Source organism: Chanos chanos, chromosome 2 (genome assembly GCF_902362185.1).
Source record: "Chanos chanos chromosome 2, fChaCha1.1, whole genome shotgun sequence".
Classification (NCBI taxonomy): domain Eukaryota; kingdom Metazoa; phylum Chordata; class Actinopteri; order Gonorynchiformes; family Chanidae; genus Chanos; species Chanos chanos.
Genome location: NC_044496.1, coordinates 52166961 through 52189818, shown reverse-complemented (window position 1 = coordinate 52189818; position 22858 = coordinate 52166961). Strand labels below are relative to the sequence as shown.

Here is a 22858-nt window from a genome sequence, read left to right as displayed (position 1 = left end):
TTCTCAAAGGTGTCGGGTCCCCCTCAATGTGTACTTTTGATATCACTGTGATGCTAGATTTCTTTTTTTTTTCACCTGAATTCTGTCGTAGACTCTTTCAGAAACTGCCACTCACTTAATTTGAACATTAAGGAGATCAAAGACCATAAACTCATTAAATTGCAAACTGTAGGAAATAGACACCCACATGCAACATGGTTTGTGCCAGGTAATGCATCTTCAGATTTTGCAGAAAAGAAACTATAGAAAAGGATTGGAACTTCTGAACCCTCACTCTAAAGAAATAACCTGGAATATTTTGAAGAGATACCTTGGCAAATGTATTATATAAAGACATAACTCTCTGCAGATATTCTGGTGCTTTTTTGTGTTATCTATCTTCCATGACTCACATTCTTAAATGTTTTGAAATAGCAAACACCCACTTATGCTACAATATTCCGATGTAATCGCCACCCAGTGAATACTATGATGGCCTAGACAGTCATTGAATTAAGCACTGTAAGCTATTACAAGAGAATCTGAGCACCCTATTAAAACCATATAGTGACATACATGAAAACACATTTACTCACACACTCACAAACACACACACACACACACACACACATACGCTACCATACACACACACACATAAGCACGTACATAGACATTGTTAGAGGAGCAAGTCTTTAGGGCCGCATCGGTGTATACCTACACTCTAAATGAGCCCAGTCCTCCAGTTGCTGGTACAGTGCTCAATTTGTGGTTGTTTCCTCCCTGGAGGTCGATGTGCAGTTGGAGATAATGGCCAGGCAAAGACACGCAGATGCAGGGAGACAGGTTGAATGGAGGATCACAATGCTTCGTGTCCTCTGGCCATACACACTGCCCTGAGGGAAATGCTTCTCTCCAGTCTGTCCAAGCACACCGAGGGAAGAGATAGGTTAAAAAGGGCTTCATTTCTCATTGCCTTGTCACAACTTATTTCTCCCCCTGGGCCTGATGTACATTGTGGAATAAGAAAGATAACTGTTTGATAACAATTGAGCATTAGCATTTACATTTATTTATTCAGCAGATGCTTTTTCCCAAAGCAACATACATAATGGATACATACCACAGATACATAGCCAAGCTAGAAATGACACATATATTTTCAGCTGATATCAACAGAAACCCGTTAGGAGATGGATCTGATTCACAGTTAGAACAGAATGAATGTCAACATCCATCAAACTATTATCTTAACTGTAGATAATTACTGAATACCAATCCCTGTAGTCCCATGGTCCCACAGGTACTCTAGCATTTATAAAAGCTGGACTTGGATGGTTTCTGAAGATGTCTTTGTAATTATGAAAAATATTAAATTACTTTTCAACGTTACATTATAGATGTTTGTTCTCAGTGCTCTAAGGGTGCATTTGCCCCTGGGCCATGCTAGACATTAACATTTATATGTCTGATATATATCTTCCTCGGTCAATCTTTTTTGATTTGCCTCATTTGTTTTGACCTCTGCGTGACCCTTAGCGCTGTATCTGGCGTATTCCTCTCAATGAGCTGCAACACATCACCCCAGCAGGTCATCAAAGACATAGCCCCCAAATAAAATAACTCAATTATGTATCGCACCCCCTTTCCAATGTAGCGCCACAAGGCATGGGGTGAGCAGTGGTCCTTTCAGTAAACTGATCCTTCTGCTCCGTGATGCGTGAGTGAGAGTGTATGGGAATGTTCAGGTGCTCTCAGGTCATGACCGGGGTAGATGGTGATGAGCAGACACTCAAATTTTTAAGTCCAATTATCTTGCTTGTCTCTTGACTCAATGGCCTGTTTAAGAAGCCTTCAGTACCCGCAATCATTTGCTCTGCTCTTAGATGGTGAGTCACCAATTTCCCCATTTTCCCACCAGCATTTTCAATGACCGGCCCCTCTCTGCAGGACTCCTCGCACACCTTATAAATGAAGCGCACCCGTTTATTTGGAATGGTGGAGAATAACAGAATCACAAATAGAATACAACGCGTTCCACCAAAGATAAATATTTGTGTGAGGTTACTCACAGGATCGTCCAGGTCTCCTATGCTATCTCTTCAGACGCAGCCGGTGCATTGAACATCCCGAGGCAGGGAGTCGTTACGGAAGCTTTCTTGTCTGAGAAAAATAATGGGTGAGAAGGGAATATTAGCAGAAGGGAGTATCATCTGAAAAAACACATACCTGATACTGAAGGGAGCATGTGAGAGATGGTCTGGGTTGTTCCCCACGCTACAGAGCTTTTTGGAGCAGCACCGAGGCCCACGTGTCACCCATCTCACATTGTCTCCTAGGTAGCCTTGTCTGTTTCTATCCAGAGCTGCTCCTGCCCTCCTGGGTCCTTCCTCATTATATCTAGATCAAGCCTCAACTTGTGCAGTCACAGAGTCATTCATTCCCCTTAACCCTGCCGTAGCCAGTTTAGGTCTCTCAGCTATATCGAATTGACTTCATCTCAAATGTGTCCACCCGTAAGGATATGAATGTAAGTAGATTATATTATGAAAAAAAGACATCCTTCTTCCAATGGTTTTATACTCAGTTTGTGTTAAGACAGACCTTGGGATATGAAAGACCTGAAGACTGAAAGAGAAAGAGAGAGAGAGTTCTTAACTGCAAGTCCAACCTATGCACATTAAGAATAAGTCACCGGTAATTTTATGGGGGCTGTAATTTCATAAAATGTAGATTTGAGTCATCAAGCTTAAATGGATATTGGTCGCTTGTGCTAACCTTGGCCCCAGTGCCTTTAATTTAAATATGAAAAGCCTTGAGAGTTCTTGCATTATTAGTGATTTTTGGGGCTCCATTACCACCAGCTTACTGTTACAGTAGTTTTTCTACTGTGTTTTAAAGTATATGTAGATAAAGTATAAGAACATAAGTACACATAGTATACACATAGTATACTAAGTATATATAAGTATATATAAAAGTGTCTGACCTTTTGGTGCTGTCATCAGTTAAAAGTTCCTAGTCTTGTGGTTCAGCTTGTCAGATATAACATAACGGTTTAGTAGCTGTACCCTTCTGACCTCATATTGTGGTAACCACATTTGATTCTCTGCTGAATCCAGCAGTTTTTCCAGCAATATAGAATATTCATGGTTTTCTTTAAGGTTGTTGACAAGTTGGAGAAATTGATGCAAACACAGGCGGTGAGATTAACGATTGGATGCTTTAATGGAGGAGTGAGAAATTATGAGTGTTTTTTAATCATGGCACAGAAAAATCAATCAACAGTGCCTCATGTTTGTAGATTTTACCATCTGTGTCTAAAGGTTTATTAGCTAATGTGGATAGCCTGGAGAATTTATTCTCCGTTAGACTCAGTTACAGATTGCTAAGAATTGTTAAGGGTCTGCGATTGAACACCCTGACATATATGACATGTATCATGGCACTGATGCGGTGGATGAGGTTTGACTCATGTCACAACAATATAAACATATTCGTGTTATAGTGTTACAGCGTACACATATTTACCAAGCAGTTAAAACCCATACAGAAATTTACAACACATTTAGAATATCTTCGCATTTTTATCTCTCTCAACTCTATCACAAGTGGTAGTGTTCAGACGTAAAGCATAAAGTGGTGCTTAGAATTTCAGCTGATTCTGCTGAAATTGTCTCACTGACATTGCTTCATATTGCATATCCGCTCAGACAGCGTGATACCTCTTTAAAGTGTTTGGTGATACAGTAGTTCATATGCCATACATTCACATGTCTTTAAGGACCCACAAAGAGTAAGTAAGCCTCTCGTCACTACTCGTGGAAAGTTGTTGACGAAGCACTGTGCGGAAAGTAATTGCTTAATAAAAACAGATATTGTTGCTCTGAGGACTCTGAAACTGCTTTTTAAACATGCTGTGTTTTTACGAAGTCAGCATTATGTCTCGTTCCCTCATCAGTTTAGGGGTGGTCGATTTTAGTACTGCCTGCAATGGCAAACAGGCTACAGAGAACTAAAAGCCTTCTTTGTAAAGAAACTGTGACTTTGGGGGTGAGAAGACTAAAACAGGGGCTAAATCACAATCTGAACTCTTGAACTGAGTGTAATGTTGAACTCACTAATAGATGAAACAGATGAGGACAGAATTCTGTCTCTCCTAACCACTACAGCACTGAAAATACCTCCAATGGCACAAATGCTAGCAATGAGAAAGAGGCAACATGACCATGACATGCATTGGCAAAGTGAGAGGTTTATTCCCACCACAGGTGCTGAAATTAAATATGGTATCATAAATTAGATTTTGAGCCTGGCTAACACACACATAACGGTGTAAAATTAATTATCGTCCCCTGACAGGCATGAAATCTTAATGCTCTGAATGACCACATTTATAAGCTATATGGGTAAAACCCTAGCTCAAGCTAACATATTACAGTCTGCAAAAACATAGTTTGCTGCAGTTTGCTGCCAAAGATAAAAACAAGCAAAAAAACCCACAACAGGTTTATGTTTTACTGACACTGGAAGGTATGAAGAAATCTGTAAGTGTTGGCATCTACAGTGAATATCTCAGTGGAATGACAGTGGAGCTGAAGAAATATAATCACCATGACTGTGCGCAGACAAAAAAAAACAAACAAAAAAAACCCCCGAATAGAATAGAATGTTATGTTTGTTCTCATTGTAGCATATGTCAGTATTTGGATGATCTCTGTGAGAAATCCACTGGCCTTCTCATGAAAATAAAATCATTGATGGCATGTTGTAATGTTGTTAAAATGTTCACACTGACACCTTGTAACTACACAGTAACTACACACCAACAACTAAACTAATGAACAGCCCACGGTGTCAGGCAATCTTTACACATCAGATTTGTTTACTTTTCAATGCAGAGCTAAATATACAAAACTGAAATAGTTTAGAGGGGATGAGAAATATGAATAATCTGTTTACCTATGGTTTCCTTACCACATTATAAAATAATATGTTTTATATTTATATATATATATATATATATATACATATATAAGAGCAAAGCTAATCTCAATGTAATACAGACATCAAGGGACCTTGAGAAGAAACAGAGAAAGAAAATTAATCTTGGAGGTGACCAATCCACAAATTCATTAAAAGCCTCGGGGTCACTCAATCTGTTATCACACACTCTTTATTTGATTTTAGGAGAAAGACAAGATGGTGTTATGTTGTCTAATGAGAATAGGGCCTGAAGCTTGGTAGGCGCCTGTGTCTCACACTCTCTCTCACTAACACCTTGTGTCCTGTCATAGTTGTGCACTACCTGTGGAAGGAAAAAGACTGATGTAAACCATAGAGGAAGACTCACAGGTTTCCAGTCAAGTGTGTGTCATGAAATCTCAGATTTCCCTTTGGTACCAATGACAGTGACCAATCTAATGACCAGGAACCGACTCAAATAACACACAAGTTTTCACCATAGCCAAAGTCACAGCTTCAGACCACACTGGTCCCACAAAATGGGATATGCCGAAAAGATTGGAAGCTCAACAACACGCAAGCATGGATGTGAAATAAACCGTGAAAAAGACAACAAAATACTTTGCAATTAACATACACATTACTGAGCACATTTTGCATTACTTAAAAAACCATGCTGTTCAATACACAAAAGTATAGACAATAGCAATAGACAGAAAAATGGGAATACATGTGATATACTGCCCACTGAATCCAGACTTCTCAAGTCATCTGAATTCATTTCAGTTGTAGGTATGGTTAGATCAAGGGGTGAGAAAAGCAATACTTTCTCAAAGTGAACAATGAGTGCCCCTTGCGCCAGCTTATCATAGCCAAAAATATCATCTTTATAGTGTCACTATGTTAGAATGAGCAGACGATTAACTGAGCACAAAGCTATATAACCTCAGCAAACACAAGTCTGTCAGGTCTACACAGTAATTCTGTCATAAGTGGGTTTCTCCCAGGTAAACCACATATTGATTGAGTGTGCAGAGCCAAGTGAAAATGAGTGCCCTGAAAGTTCAGATCACTACAGAAAATGAAGTCTAATGCTTTAGAACTGTGAAACCAAAGCGTTTACCCTCCATGAGTAGATCTGAATTTTAGATACAATTGCTGGCTGTTCTGAGAAAAATAAAGAATATTTGAACAGCTGCAGTATAAATGACTCCCTTTCTACATGCTTTGGAAAACACACAGGAAGCTGCTCCAACTAAATAGGATGCTACTCTGACTAAACAGAGCGTCCCCAGCTAATTCTAAATAAAACTGATTTCCGCAACAAATGAAACTTCTGTTACACCGCTATTATGATGGCCCCCCCCCCCCCCCCCCAAGTCACTGAAGAGATAATGAAGGAAATCTCTCTCCTTAAATGCACTTACAGTTGCTGCACCTTACAGAAACTCAAACAACTATTCAAAGCATTCCATTTTGGCATCACACTGCACCACATAGTTAAATGATTTAGTACACTGATTTTCATCGCACGCATATATTCATCACAGAGGAGAACAGAAACCTATTACCCATTTGATTAATGAACAATTGTACAAGGTTAAAACAGCTTCAGGTTATTTTTTCATAGACACTATAACACAGTATATTAATCTAAATTAATATTGGTGCTTTTCTTTCTTACAGAGGTTTTTTTTTCTCTCTCTCTCTCTTCTGCTGCCACCTCAAACATCACTAAGGAATTGAAAGTTGGAAGACATTCACATAACAAAATGAAGGCAGAGCTAAAATACAATTTAATTGCGGACACATGGCCTTTTCAAGCCAAAACAAAAGCAGTAATGAATGACATTTATGCTGACAAAAGGTTTGTGACAATACAATACCTATAAACACACTGTGTGGGTACTCTGAAGGATATATCACATAGCCCACAGCACAGAACAGAGTGAGTAAGAAAATCCATTAAAAGGATCATGTCGTCGGGAATAGAGGCACTCTGCCACAATACAGTTTCTGAATAGAAAATTCTCAGGCAATTATTGCAAACCAAATTGCTCTGTATGAATTGTAATTGGCATGAAAATATGCAGTGACCAGTGTCATTCCTATTAAAAGATATACACTTGCCTGGGTTCAGTGCAGTACTGTAAATTGGCAACTGGAAGAAATGACTTATGATCACAATTAAATTGAAAGCTTTTTTTTATTATTATTATGGTATGCGCATTTGTAAACACATTTTGTCAGGGGATGTTGTTTACTTCCTTTAAAATGGTTAGAAGATAAATTCCCCTTCATCAGATTTGTTTGGAGGAATGGATAGGTAAAAGCACATTCTTTCTATTCCAGCTTATATGTAAGCTTATATTATTACAACAGGTTTTTGGGGCTTTGAATGCTGTTGTGCTCTATTTTACGAAATTCTGAAGAACACAAATTTATCCACATCAAGAAAACATATGCTGAGACGCAAACTGAGGCCAAACAACAATTTTTGTAAAGTATCACTCTAAAACTTGACTCAAAATATGACTTTAGTTCCTTAATATTTTTTCTGGCTCCCTGTAATTTTCACATTTGGTCACACTTACCGTTCTGTCTTGCTGGGAGGCCCTTGTGAGGTTCGAATGATTTGGAGCAGCTATGAAGTTGTATACAGCCTGGCTCTGTAGGAAATCCCTGCTGATTTAACAACCTGCCACTATGTGTTGAGACCCAGAAAGAAAGATATTTCCTTTAGCTTATTTCCATAATAAAACCACGCAATTTGCATTCTTAAAAAAAAAAAAAAAAATCTTGCTTGACTGCATTTTCGTATGTCTCTGTTTCCTTTGTTTAAATTTTGTGCCATATATATTGGATTCTGCGGAACAAACGCCTCCTCGACTGAGTCACTGAAGTACAATTGTATAATCAGGTAGAGTTCACTGCCCATCAGCTCTGTAAAAAACTGTGCTCTGTCATTTTGTATGGGCTAATGAATTTGATACTGATGTAGTCCATAATTAAGGAAACATAGTCTTCTATTGCACAGTGTGAGTGTGAAAGACATGTGGGAGCAGTAGTTGTATTGCTATTCGGTTTGATGCAGTAACACAATGGCTATCTGACAGGCTTTCATTATGTCATCAATATTGTGAAACAGCTGTGATGCCAGTCTCTCAATATTTGAGAAACATGTTCGTATTGGAACGTAGACCATAGTAAGAGTTTGTATTATTTGCTGTTCTGGTTGTCATCGTGTGCATTCACAAATACGAATCAGTAAGTGAATACCAATAGCAAAGTAAATACTGGCTTTCTCAAGGTTTCCATGGATACTGCCATAAAATCTAATTATAAATGCATGGTGCTCACTAACTAACTCCAAAATTGTGGTGTTTTACACGTAATTGTATTAAGTGATTACAGCCATAATTCTCATGCATAATTTGTTCTTTAAAGAATGGCATACCCCTGGCTGTAACAGTTTTCACAACTAACAATCGAAAACACATTATTTTCACAAAAAAAATCATGCTCATTATCTGTAAATGATCTTATGCTCGTGTATTTGTCATGTTTTTTCCTTAAGGGAATTCTTAGAGATTCACAAATTCCAGATGGAATCTATTTAAAATGCTATTATCTGCTTCTGATTCTGTTTGGGAAACAACTGACAATGACCAGCAATAGTTATTGTCTGAATTCCTCTTTTATTGTTCATTTATGATATCAGAGTTTATTGAATCAGATGCTTTGGTTTAATGGCTATGCATATAATACAGTGCTGCAATTCAATTAACTGAATAATAATGTCCACGTGTGTGTACACATGTATTCAAATTTGCTTTCAAAAACGGTTGAGCAGGCCTGTTTTAGACTGGCATCACGATGTCTGTCTTTTTTCTCAAAGTTTCTAGCAAGCTGTTTTCAGAATCAACGTTTGTCGATGTACTTACGGCTCCTGTTCAGTGTCAGGTTTTTCTCTGTACAATGAGAACTTTCTGAAATGAAAACATACTTGAAATTCAATTCTCTCACTGCTAGGAAAAAAAAAAGATTTTCGGGGCATCTCTTGTGGCAGCTCTCTGTTTTGTTGAGAAAATGGTCAGTATCCTTTACCCCTCCTACGCCTCTAACAAGATGCTAAGACCTCCTATCGTCCAAGCTCCGTCTCTTTCAGGTTAGATAGAAAGCTGCATTCATTCACATACAACAATCTCTGAAGCACAGGTGAGTTCTTGGTTAGAAGTACAGGGCAAAACAGAGGATATTGATCACTGGGAGTTTGAACAGAGGCCTCTCAGTTTCACAATTCATCAATTCATAACATCAGCAGAGGAAAAAAAAAATTTAAAAAATAACACTAAACAGTCCTACAGGGGGTTTGGAATTCAATGTCATACAATTATTTACATTTTTGGTATTGCTGAGTGAGGAGAAATTCCAATGCTACAGACTGAGACTTTTTTGGCATGCATTATTGATTAGGAATATGCATATGCGGGAATATGTAGTGACATTTTTGTAATGTAAGCTTTGCAAAACCCCTTGCTGTGCTGTGTCAAGTCTAGGATTCAGTATATTTTGAGGAGGCTTTGATGGTGTGCGAGCAGTGTGTGCTTCAGGCTAGTCCGTACTTGCTTTTATTCCTTAATGCCAAGAAATCCCTGATCTAGTTCTCTGAATTGATTATGCGTCCGTCTAAGTGAATACTAGCTCCAAATCTATGCATAGAATCAAGTTATCAGTTGAATCTTTGTGGCCTCTTTTATCTGTATTCATTTTTCTTATGAAGACCAATTCTCTCCATTTTTTTATTATCTGGAAAAGCCACGACAGATATTCAATGCTCTTGCTTGAAAGTAGAGGTCAAAAATATCTCTAACACAACAACTCTACAAACCATGGTCTTTTTTGCAGTTTTGGAGAGCTACAGTCTTATATCTCCGCTCATGTCAAGTGTACCATTGTTCCATTCTTGTCAACAATTTATATAAATAAATCATAGTAAGGAGAAGCACTGTAGATTATATTTACTATTCTGTGCCATAAGGCACCTCAGTTGTTTACTACTCGGTTTCTTACGAAACCCACAAACAGTTAAAAAAAAAAGAAAAAGAAGAAAAAGAAAAAGAGAAAATGCTTTGAAGAGAAAATTCAAAGAATGTACACTTCTGCTCGTAGCTACTTTTCAGCAGAGGCATAAACATGGAATACAGTAGTTCTTCTCCTCCTCCTCCTACTCCTCCTCCACCTCCTCCTCCTCCGTTCTCCTCATTCTCTGTGGTATTGATCATTGACCCTCACTGCTCTTTCTCTCCATTCTGAGTAGCTCACAGTGCCCCGAGCATGGTTTTTTAATGTATTACAAATAAAAGGATGAGGAGTACATCTCACTCAGTAGTCCTCATGTGTATACCATGTATTAGACCCTCTTAAGTTGCAGCAATTCTCCTGAAAAAAAAAATTGCATGTGTTTATTGGGAAACAGATGGAACACCTACGCATGGTAATCAACGAAAAATGTTAAGCAGCACCTCCATCATCCAAACAATTCAGGGGAAAGCACGTTGCTGGAGGTGGGGGGGGGGGGGTGGGGGGGGGGGGTGGGAACAATAGGGTACTTGTTTTTCAAAATTTACATTTTTAATTTGTATTGCTTGTGTCATCTTCTCTCCCCACATTGAAAATACTACGTTTAGATTATATGTATACGCTCTGCTGTGAACATGTCAGTTTCAGTATCAGTAGATTATTTGGTAGATACTCACTGAATATCACATTTGGTTCATTGAAGGCATGTAACTGAATGAGTGTAGTAAACATCCGTAAGCTCTTTGGACATACCTTATTTTAAAGCACATCGTTTTTGGCCTTCCCTCTTGCCCATACCACATGGCTGAGCAGGGGTCACTCAACAGTCCAATGTGTCTGCCCCGGGGAGTCGGTAACTAACCCACAGGTCTAGAGGAGGGTGATGTGATTGCACACTGAATACGTTCCCCTCGTTTAGCAATGCCTCTTTATTTCATCATTAGCCTTCCCGCCGGAGACACAATCAAAAGTTCACAAAGGGGTCAATTATTTATTACAGGCACGCTAGCTTGGGATACGGTTCATTAATTTGTGGGTTTTGGATTAGCAAGCTTCAAACTCTTATTAATTATACAAGTAAAATCTCCAGATTTCCATTTGAAGATCACAGTGCATCTAAACTTTTGAAGTCATGACTTCAGCCTGACATTTATGACTCATATATTATCAAGCGGGAAATGAAGAAGCTGCGCGGTGCATCTTTTCCTAACGTACAATATATTTGGTAAATTGCAAAAAAAAAAAACAAAAAAAAGCAACCTAGTGAACTTTGTAATAAGAATAAGAAAGAAGGAAGTTTTTGGGGTGGGGGTCGGGGGGGGGGGGGGGGGGGTGTCGCAGAGTGGCATAGATAGCACGATATTCATTCCAAAGGAATCTATCAAAATTTAGACTTTCAAATGAAATCAGCTGTCAGCACATTTGCTGCATCTCAATTGCCCTTTTCAATCATTGCATGGAAATGAATCCATCTGTCAATCTTCCTCATTGTCACGGGGCATCACATGAGTGTTTTCTTCTTGGCTTTTTTTTTTTTTTTCTTTTTCTGCCATTCTGGATACACACTCTTGAGTCAGCGTGACCTAGAAAGAAAAAAAAAAAAGCTTTTCTTCAGTGTTTCATTTTTTAAATGCATATTTTTGTTGTTGTTGTTGTTGTTGTGGTGGTGGTGGTGGTGGATGTGGTGAACAGAGCGTTCAACCAATCACTAAATAATTAAAGCTTTATTAATTGAGAGCACTGAGAACAGCGGTTCAAATACAACATTTAGAAACCAAAGTGCGGTAACAAATTTATCAACTGAGAAGTCTACTGAATGTGTCCTCAATGTGTGGGTGAGACTGATGTTCTGTAAGGAATACATACACAGCTTTTGAAGGCCCCTGGGGTGTATGAATTCTGTCAAAAGACAAGGCAACAAGTCATAAAGAGGAATGAGTGAAGAGGTCAGCACAGGGTATTACAGAATTTGATTTCCGTCTGTCCTTTTCTTTGACACATGCCATTTTCCAGGTGTTCCTTTCGAAGACGGGTGACACCTCAGTGCCTCCTAATAGACGTGTGGTCCCTGGTCAACGGTGATTGCTCCCAAAGAGGAATATGACACCGTCTGTATTTTAATGGAGTGCCAGTGAGACGGATGTGCCCGTTGCTCCAAAATGTTACCTATATGATTTATTTTGGCCTCAAGTGTATCTGAACCCGGGTAAATAACTTGTTCAGTGCACAGCATGGAAACTGTCATCATAGGATCTGCCTCATGTGCGGCGGTGGGAAACACCAGTGTTTTTCTGATGGAGATTTTGGAGAGCAGTGTTTTTCACATGGAGATTTTGGTTTGTGTGTGTGTGCATGCGCACGTCTGTGTATGTATGTGCGTGTGTGTGTGTGTGTGTGTGTGTGTGTGTGCGCGTGTGTGTGTGTGTTGTTCATATGTCTGTGTTTGTGTGCACGTGCATCTCCTAAGATTAGCATGTCCATGTGTCTTTTAATGTTCATGTTTCCAGTCACGTTCTCTCCACAGATTTCATTCGAGGTATCAAACCCTTGCGCGTGGCAGATTCAGACGCCCACGTTATTGACATATTATAGTTCAGGGTCACTGGCTCACTGGCTTAGAACCTGCACTGCGGGAACATACGGAATCAGTGCCTATTCATAGCTTCCTCATTTTTTTCATACACAGCTCAAAAATCAATGCACACACCCCCTTATCTACTGCTATGTATTCTAATTCATGCATGTCTGGGCACGTTCAATAGATGCATCAATAGTTTCCAAAGTAATAACTTTTCATTTGATATGTCTTATATATCTTATGGATGGATGCTCTGCATTTAGGGAGATAAATGGCACTGCAGACTCTGGATTAGTCTGTTATGAGCTGCACACAACCCTAGAGAAAACAATCACTTCCAAGCGTGGGGGTGTAAAGTATTACAACAATACAGACAATAATAAAGCATTAGGACAGCAAAAGCTACTCCAAAATCTGTCCTCAGCGTATCAAAACAGACAAAACCAAACTGTCGCCAAAGCCGAAGAACAAAAAGAGAGAAAAGACTGGAGCGTTTTCCACCACTCCTGTCACTGCAATGCGTAAGCCAGAGTGCCTGTGCTCGGTATGTGTGTGTGTGTGTGTGTGTGTGTGCGCGTGTGTGTGTGTGCATGTGTGTGTGTGTGTATGTGTGTGTGTGCGTGTGTGTGTGTGTGCGTGTGTGTGTATATGTGTGTGTGCGTGTGTGTGTGCGCGTGTGTGTGTGATCAGCACTGTGGCACAGAGTGGGCTTTTAAGATTTGTGTGGGAGGCAAACGCTTCCCTTGGTGGTTGTATTGGTGGTGGTGTAGGGAGGTAGGCTCAGCCGTCAGGTTTTCATGTCACTGCTTTTACCAGCATGTGTTGTATTTCCATCTTGTCTCAGTTGAAGGAGAGAAGAGCTGAACAGATCCACTCACAAAAATAACCCCTGCGGAAAAACTCCTTTTTTTTTTTTTAAATCTAGCTGAATTTTCTATTTGAACACCTGAGATGTTCAGCTGACATGTCAGAGGATAGGGTCCTCTGTCAAAGTACTGAATGTGAAATCATGAGTGGAATGCAGTCTTTTTTTAAGTGCTGAATCAACTCTCTCTTTGGTTCAGTCATTAAAGAAAAAAAAAGGCCATTATCATCATCTGAATGGCAAGGTTGAATGTATGTAATTGTAGAACATTTTATCCAATGAAATGACCGCGATCGCATTCCTATACCTCAACAAGAACAAATATCCTTTGTGGAAGGTATTTCAAGTGTGTTAATAGCACCTTACAAATGGGTAAGCTGTACTGTGAGCTTTCACGAGCCTTATCGCAGTCAAAAGAAAAGCGGCTCCACTCAGGGGTATACTGGTATAGCAGCCCAGCTCATCTCAGGTTATGAAGATTGCGAAGGCACTGTCGAATGTGCACAGCTGCAGCTCCTCTGCCTCTGTCGGCTCCATCTGATGTACGGCCATCCAGATGTACAGCTTGATCATCCACTACGAGTGCCAAACATTCCAAAAAAAAAAAAAAATCCATTCAGCAGCTTTCCGACAAGGAAGTCAAAACGAAGCCTACAATTACACCCTGATTGATTAAGCTGAAAGCTGCCACTTCCTCTGTTATCCCGTACCCGGTTATCATGGTGTGGTCTCTAACGTAATCAGGGTTGGTGGCGATGATTTGAGATTGTTTTTCAGCTTTTCTTTGCCTGCATTACTTGATGAACATTTATGAGGAAGCTTTTAGAGCCAAGAGCTTTTTTGTCATTTTGCCTTGATTGTTATTGGTTATAAAAATGGTTTCCACAGGGTTATTGAAGCAGTCTCTACAGAGTCAAGAATCTCTCTTGCATGTCATCTCCATTTTCGAAATGGATTTAATATTTAATTGAATTTTGTAGAACTGTTGACATTTTTGAAGGGGACTAGGGCCTTGCCCTCAAGGTTAACTGTGTTTATTTTTCACTAGACACCTGTGGTAGTGATGTATCCAATTGAGAAGGACATTTTGCCATTTTCAAGTATGCCTTCCATTCAAATCAGTTGCAAAAAAAGGATTTGGCTCTAGTTCAGCACATGCTGACATACAAACAAGCTTTGAATGAAAATTTTGACATCAGACAAACAGTTCAACCCCTGAGGGTCAGGTTACAGGAAGAGAAAATGATGAGAAAATGAGCCAAACAAAAATCTCTATTATTAAATATATCCAAAATTTTTTAGCACTTTCCATGCTTGTGATTCCAAACCAGAGGAGGGAGAAGAAAGTATAACAAAAGGGTTTGTCTACAGTAGACATCATTGGCCAATCTATGCTATACATACTATAATCTATGCCATACATACTTTTTTTTCTTTGGTAAATCACGGCTTTGAAAATGTATGCTGAACTAACAACAATCATTTTCTGGCGTGTAACATGTAATTAATTCAGATATATACATATATTACCATTACGTAAAACATTAAGCTTGTGTCTGTAGGCAAAATATGCTAATGTTCTCATATGATTACAGTATATAAATTTTCTTCTTGATAATCCTGTTACATTGACTTAGTTATAAAACACATGTTCGTACAGACTTGAGTTTGTGCATGTGTGTGTGTGCGTGCATGCATGTGTGTGTGTGTGTGTGTGTGTGTGTGTGCGCATGTGTATGTTTATTTGTATGATTGTGTGCATGTATGCATGCCTGTGTGCGTGTGCGAGTGTGTGTGTGTGTATTTGGATATTTGTGTGTGTGTGTGTGTGTGTGTGTGTGCGTGTGTGTGTGTGTGTGTGTGTGTGTGCATGCATGTGCGCGTGTGTGTGAATGAGTCCTGTAATGAGTATATGACAGAGGATTTTCTGTGGGGATCCCGAGCAGCCTAATAAGGACCAGTGTCTATCAACATTCTCTTTCATGCTACCTCCTGCTTTTAAATCATGACCCATGGCTATTTTAAGGCTACTCTGAAGATGTTTAACAAACCATTTGGATTAAGTGGTGTCTTGAAAATGCAACACACTATAGTAAATTGCCCCTATTCTGAATTTATTACTGCAGCGGTTTAGAGGGACTGAATTTAAAAGACTTGAATTTGCAAGAATCTTATAGAAATTGATATTCGTTATAGAACTATGAAGTTCTATAGAGCACAGTTTCATGAGGTTACAAGCAATCATTTACATTTTGCAAGGACTAATACCTCAGCAGAGACAGCTCTAGATAATATATTTATGTCACCCATATATATATTTAATAATCTTTGACTAAAGACTTGACACAAGTAATCTGTTTGTAGATCTATAGTGTAAAACTTTAGCTGATGTAATCCCATGCAAACTGGCCCAAGCCCCATCAATGCAACAAGACTGAGCAGAGGAACCTGGGGAGGAAAATATCACAGACCAGTTTCCTTTCCTCTGTTGTCTGCCTTCTGTCATTTCCCAATTCTTCCGTCCAGACCCTGTTATCTGCACTCTTCCATCAGACTGTAATCACAGCACCTCTGCTGAAGTATGTCTCTAAAAAAAAAAAAAAATCCTACCAATGGCAAGCCCAGAAAACCACTCTGCTTTTTCCGTGCACTGTCTGTTGAGCTTTCCTCACCCACACTGTCCCTGGCCCAAGGAGCTTAACAACAAGGGAGCTGGAGACGAAAAGAGGTGGAGAAGAGAGCAGAGTGTTCCCTCCGTCAGCCTGGTGGCAGGAACGCGAAGGCTACTGCAAGCTTCTGCAGATTGGCAGCCAGTAATTAAGTGCCTTGTTTGTTTCTTGCCCTTAAAGCCAGCGTTAAGGTGGCACGTTTCAGAAAGCAGCCTCCCTCTAATCTCTAAATATAACCTAGGGGAGGGGGGGGGGGGGGGAACTTTGTCCTTGAAACTTTCCGAGAGTTCTTTATTGGAGAACCGTAAGAAAAAGTGTCCGTTGCCATGGAGTCATTAGATTACAGGAGACGGAAGGTAACTATATGAAAAGTAAATAAAGTTCGGAGCGCCACAGAGACATGATGTACGGTGCTTGTTCGCAATAAAATACAGAGATTCCCCATTTTTCTCTAGCATAGAGTGAGATGTTTTCGTAGACTATCCCAAGATCACATTCATATAAACTAATTAGATAGCACCAAAGCCTTAGATAAATTCATATATGCATAATTTAATGTCTTAAATTACTTTGAATGTAATTTCGTCTTCAGAAAGGTACTCTTTTGATGTTCTTTCTTTTGGAATTAGATTTTTTGTGATAGACATTTGGTCAAAAAACAAAAGAATGACTGCGCTGTAATTTTGCAGCGCAGGGTCGTGTTTATGTAACACCTGCATCGTTTGGTCTGGACCAGATCCCTTCCGAGTGTCACTCTGCAGATCCAGTTCCTCTTCGGTCTCAGAACCTGTCAGACCCTTTTACTTCAGAAGGCAGCACAGGGCCTCTCAGTAAAGCAGAGACACGCAGACACCAAAGCTACGCCTCTGACACTGAAGGCCTTCTTGTATTACTCTGCTCTCTCAGGGAAAAAAAAAGCTGCCAGAGAATGAGAATAAAAATGAAACTCACGTTTAAATTCACTAAGAATCTGTCATCTCTCTATTAACAGCAAACGCTGTATTAGATTTCTTCAACACGTACATCATTGAGTTACATACTAAAATCAGGCTGACTTAATTTTCACTTCCTAATGATATGACTTTCAGGAGTCAAAGAAAATATGGAAAAGATTTTTCCCCCCTGCAAAACGTTCAGATTTCTCTGAGTTGAATGGCAGCTCTCAGTGGACTGCTGTGATATGCAAATAAACCTTTTTGTGTGAAATGTCACATTTCCACAAATATAATGCAGAGAGGGTCCTTTCTGAGTGACAGGGCTATGCTCCTCTCTTCTCTTTTTATCCTTCAGCAGAATGTCACCGTCTCAACTGTAATTCGTAATATTCTCACCAAGGATACCATTTAGCCATTTTTTTTCCCCAACTCGATTTCACAAAATCCTACGTCCAGTCTAAGGTGACCTCAGGAAAAGAAAAAAAAAAGTCCAAAATATGTTACTTAAAAAGTCGTGCCAACCGCGCATCACATTAGCTTGGGAGCATGAACGTCTAATGAAGTGATTCAAAGTAAAGGTCATTGGAGGGGAATTGATGTTCATATGCTAGCTTTTATACATCTCCACAGGGCGTCTTGCTGCAAAGCAAAACACCTGTGGTGACCTGTCAGAAGACATTGGCCTTCTAATTAGCTATTATGGTATCACATTATTTTTGCTACGTAACATAACCAAACAACTTAGATAAGCAACAATCAATATAGCAGCCAGCACTGACCAGATATTGAAGAGATATCTGTCTTCTAAATGTTTCTCTTTTTAATGTTTAGACCTTTCCTAAATGATTTCTCCTACTTGTGCTCCACCTTGTGCGCTAAATAGAGTGGAAAGATATAACTCCTTGAGAGCATTTTATTGTGCTAATTATGTGAATTACATTTTGACACAATCCATTAGCAAAGGAACCAGTGCTGTAATACATAGCTACGTCCCAAGCATATTTATCAGATATCAAAGCCGTTTCTTCTTGTCCTTTCAGCTGTGAGGTCTATCCCGTGAGGGAGTATCTTCCCCCCCACAACTACTTCCTACACTTTCATCTCTTCTTCGAATCAGTCAGAGGGTGTATATTCTGCTGAAAGAGATCATTTGCATCTAAGGCTTCTGGGTTCTTTCATGTTTGTCGCTAACTACACCCTCCAAAAAGCAGTAATAATTAGCCTGTAAGCCCAGCCTAAGAACTTAGCCTGTGTTTTGTGTTTGAAGGAGTGACTTCCAAGTGAAGCCACATGACACAACGGATTTGATGGCTTGCCAGGGTTCCGTCTCTCCATGTTTGAGTTTTTGACATCCTGCCCAGAGTTATCAAACAGCTCAAGCAACAGTAATGAGAGATGACACGGATGGCACAATCTCCTGAATTTCACACAATGGAGGTGCATTTGAGGCAGCCAAAGGCCAAAACCCCAAGCATCACTGTTTTCTTTTTTATTTCTCCTGAAAGAACAGTGTTTCGGACTTGTACATGAGTTCCTTTTATGTGATGTTAAAGCAAAAATAATAACGGAACCATCCACACAATAACTAGAGAACTATGCACTGTTATGTAAAACAAGGAATACATTGTCTTATCTATACTGCATGTCAGTGGGTTAGCACTGGTCACTATCTGAAAATAGTATGTCCCAAACTGTTTTTAACAGTTCCTCTCAATTATGTTACTGAACATACCTTACCTAAATGATTTTTATTTTTCAAATCATACCTCAACAGGCTTGGTCTTGTTTTACTTGGGTTAGGTGTTCTTTGGGTACAGTTTTGCTGCTGTGAGCTCTAGTGGATTTCATAATGGTTAGCAGCTATGGGCCTACTGCCAGTTTGCACAATGTTAGCATTGTGATGCAGAATGTGCACCAACCCGAGGTGGAGGAAAAAGTCATTGAAAAACAAATAAACACATTTTAGGCTCTCCAGACATTTCAGGAAGAACCTGTCAAATCTACATTTAAAGAAAGAGGCTGCACACTCAACCTCTTGGTGCAGAATTTATTAACCACCAGTGCTTTGGAGGCAAGCTGCCTTTGAAAGGTTTTGTAAAAATCTATTTAGCAGCAGACAAATGATTAAAAAAATAAATAAATAAAAATTCACTATTATTTCACCTGAAGTGTTTTATCCAGGGTCGGATTGGGACACTTAATTTTACTGGGAAATTACAAGTTCCAGCAGCTTAAGGCATACTGAGAGGTATTATTATTGCAGTAAGATGAGGTATTTAAATCAATACAGACAATACAAACGGGTAGTTATTTCAGTTGTTTTACTTCAGTATTCAATCAATCAGCCAACCAATCAACCAATCAATCAGTCAATCAATAAATCAATCAATCCATCCATCCATCCATGTATCCATCCATCAGTCAATCAATCAATCAGTCAGTCAATCTTATTATGATTTCCCATAAAATGAAGCATCAGGATGCATTGCACAGTCAATCAAAATCATCATCTTCAAGCAAGAACAACTCCATCTCTGTCAGCAAATGCTACACACAACATCTTCCTAAGCCAGGGAATAGGAAACAAAATCAAAATAACTGAATGCTCACATAGGCTTAATTATAAGTTCAAGGTCACCATCAGTCTTATAGACCAAAGAAAAAACGTAGAAATGTTGTAAATGTTGAGGTGAAGTATGTATTGTGTATTATATTTCTGATCTATGAGACATTCCACAAATAAAAACATTTTATGATATCTGGTTTTATGTATTCCTAATGCAGCAGAGGTATCTGGAAACCTTGCAGAATACAGTTTACTGCTGCAGCACTGGTTGATAAATTCTGCATCAGGATGTTGATTGTACAACCTCTGCAAATAGATATTTATTTTCAGAACCTATGGTTTGCTCTGAACGAAAAGGTGGCATTTCCTCTCTTTTTATTTATTAATGCCCGTGGTTAATGCATGTACACACACACACACACACACACACACACATACACACACACACACACACACACACACACACACACACACACACACACACAGTGTCATACAGCCAAGACCCAATCATTGTATTTACAATGCATTACATTCAACAAAAGAACAATACATTTCTGTTTTCCATATGTCCTACCTTGAGTAGTATCGTACCTTCTCTTAGTGTACGTCTGCACCCCCCCCCCCCAAAAAAAGAGGAGGTGAGTACCTGTTCTCATCCATTTGCGATGAATATTTAAATCAGAATGGACTGTCATTTTCTACCTCTGTCTCAGCTTGAAAAAAATTGCAATTGTAATATATTCAAATCACATGAAATTTCTTGTTTTCAGGTTTATTAACATGAAATGGAATTGTAGGTAGATACGAATGTATTTTTAATGTGTCTGAAGATAAGCTTAAGAAAAAAAAAATGTCCTGGTGCAACGCTTGAGAGATTTAATTTATGCTTTGCGAGATATTCACACGTGTGTGTGTGTGTGTCTTTTGAGATACAAGGTGTCCTCTTAGTGACGAAAGTGCACAGACTGCACACGTCAGATTTAATGTGATGTGACACATAATCTACAGTTGAATAGATTCACAAACCCATTCCAGAAAACGGGATTTAAATTATGCAATGCTTTCTCTGTGTCCCGCTGTTTGGTATGGTAACATTTACAGCAGGAATTTTTACTGCTAAAATGAGAGATACTTCAGTAGGTACGTGAGAGGACTTCTGAATGTGGCGGACCATGACGATTCAGGTGGGAGTAGGCCCACTAACCAATCTGTCACACTCAGTAATAATTGAATAGTGTGTAAAAATATTTCCACCCACGTCCCATCTTTTCTCTTGAAACATGGATAAGGGCTGATCTGTCTCGTTTTCAGCATATGCAGCAAAAAAAAATAACTCTGAACTCTGGTACTTATTTATGTTTACAGTTCAGTGTGCCCCCCCCCCCCCACACACACACACTGCCCCTTTTGCATGGCTCTGTTTTCAGACCACATCCAACCACCTATCCATTTAGCAAAACTGACACATGGCCGGCAGTCTCGAGAGACCTCAACATCTGTGCTTACAGAAACAGCCTTACAGTCGCAGCGGGTGGCAGCGATTCCAGCAATACAGCCACACGGCTATTAAACTAAGGTACCATGAGATAAATATCTTAGTGTTATACACTGTCGTCTAGACTACCTGCCCGAATCGTTGAGAACATCCTATACGGAGCTCACAGAATCGTCTGAAACGAGACTCGTCGAAAAGTTTTTAATGTCAAGCCCGGTTTTTCGACACATTCTTTTAATCATTTTCACGCCAGCCGAACGTTTCGACCGCTTCTTTTGTCGAGGGTTACTGAATGATGTATTACATGTCTGGAGAAGAACAGAGGGTGTGCAAAATATTCAAAACCAATTTTCTTTAGTCACAGTTGACATGGTTTCTGCTATATTATGATTAGATCCCCCCCCCCCCCCCCACCTCCCCCCACCACTGTACTAGAGCCATACTATCTCTTCTTCCCATCAGCGTGCCTATGTCTTACAATCGATGCCATAGAGACAGGGCCACACGTGCCATGATGCTAAAGACTGATGTTGACTGGCTGATTTGTCTTGCATGCTGAGTGAGTGTCTCGCGGCGCTAATCCGTGCGCTGCAGTCCCAGCTGAATGGACAGATATTGACTTGAGAGCTTCTCAACTGAAACTGTAGTCTCCCCCTCTCCTCATGTCCTCAGTTTCTCTCCACTCACAGAATGAAATTTTCATTAAGCACAAAGCACAAACTCATCTGAGTGTGGCTGTCTGTGACCACCTTTTTCCAAGGCCTATTTAAAACAAATGCTTGTTCAGTGGTCATTCTTCTGCCAAGCTGTTTTTTTTTTTTCTTTCCCACAGATAAAGGCAAAGTAATTACCATGTTAATTGCATACCAATTTAACAACCCTATTGCATTAATCATGTATTGTTCTTCCTATTCAGCCAAAGGGTTTTTTTTTTTTTCATTTAAAATGGCAAGACATTTTTGCATCATCATTTCTGCAACATCAGTAGCTTTAAAGTTGTTGAAATAACCACTTGTGATATTGTGCGGCAGGACAGCCTAATACTGAGTGGAAGGAGAGTTTCAAGTGATCTTTGAGTGAACTGGTGTTTTCAGCCAAGGCTATTAGAGTAACTATCATGATATTCTCAGAGTGTAAAACTGTGTCCTAAGGAAGACAAGTTAAGGCAACGAATAGGAGACGGTTATGAGACATTGCATTCATGCTTAATTATGATGAAAAAATATGAATAACACATTATGACAGAATGTGGTGTGCTTCAGGGCTTAGAATTGAATAGCATAGAACTTTATTCTATTGGATTACCTTTATTCATTGTTTTCGTTTTTAAAAGCAAATTTCATTATATCTCATATTTTCGAATTTCTTTTGTTATCACCATGGTCACTAAGAAAATGTAGTTTACTCGAAAGGTTGACCGGGTGGGGGAGGGGGGGGATACATCATGTTTATATATAGAAATAATGGTGAATTATTCAGTTCCCGCTTCACTGTTGACATTTGCACTAATGGCAGCTGAGCCAGATCTAGCCGTGTGAGAGCAGCCAAGCTTTAGTTCATTACCCCCCACCACGCTGATAGAGCTCTGATGGAGATCCACGCTGCATTTCTGTCACATCCACCTGCTCCATCAGAGTAAAGCATCTGATATGTTTGCACAGCCATAGCAGGGAAATTGCAGAAACATATCCATCTTCACAGAGACGTGCCCCCAGTCACGTTAACTC

General features: G+C 39.5%; 1 protein-coding gene across 1 annotated transcript in view; it reads right to left on the bottom strand.

Annotated features, from left to right (window-relative positions):
- The window catches only part of LOC115805061 (complexin-1-like), a 66894-nt gene that overhangs the window by 26665 nt on the left and 17371 nt on the right, over window positions 1–22858 (bottom strand). The window lies entirely within an intron of this gene.